Below are 777 nucleotides of genomic sequence, written 5' to 3'. Positions count from 1 at the left end.
GCTTTTAAAAAAACCTCAAACAAGAGATAGAAATATATTCTCTGTACACTAGCCTATTAGATCCAGTGTTAGATAGAGTTTAAAACGGACAGAACAACACTTACTATTAACAGGGCTGTTTTTTCAGTGCTATGCATATTTTGTTTAGACATTGGTCTTTGCAGGCACAAACAGAGACACAGATATAGAGAACAAATGTATAAAAACCAAGGAGGAAAAATAGATTAAGGGGATGAATTAGAAGACTGAGATTGACATATATACACTATTTACATTGTGTATAAAATAGATAACTAATGAGAACCTACTGTAGAGCTCAGGGAACTCTGCTCAATGCTCTATGGTGGCCTAAATGGGAAGGAAATCCAAAAAAGAGGAAATATCACCAAAGAATTGATGTTTTTGAACTGTGGTGTTGGAGAAGACTCTTGAGAGTTCCTTGGACTGCAAGGAGATCCAACCAGTCCTTCCTAAAGGAGATCAGTCCTGAATATTCATTGGAAGGACTGATGCTGAAGCTGAGATTCCAATACTTTGGCCACCTGATGTGAAGAACTGACTCATTTGAAAAGACCCTGATGCTGGGAAAGATTGAAGGCAGGAGGAGAAGGGGATGATAGAGGATGAGATGGTTTGATGGCATCACCGACTGGATGGACGTGAGTTTGAGCAAGCTCTGGGAGTTGGTGATGGACAGGGAGGCCTGGTATACTGCAGTCCCTGGGGTCGCAAAGAATCAGAAACAACTGAGTGACTGAACTGAACTGATATATATAT

Source organism: Bison bison, unplaced genomic scaffold (genome assembly GCF_000754665.1).
Source record: "Bison bison bison isolate TAMUID 2011002044 unplaced genomic scaffold, Bison_UMD1.0 scf7180017864473, whole genome shotgun sequence".
Taxonomy (NCBI): Eukaryota; Metazoa; Chordata; class Mammalia; order Artiodactyla; family Bovidae; genus Bison; species Bison bison.
The sequence above is the reverse complement of the archived record's forward strand: the minus strand, read 5'-3'. Positions refer to the sequence as shown.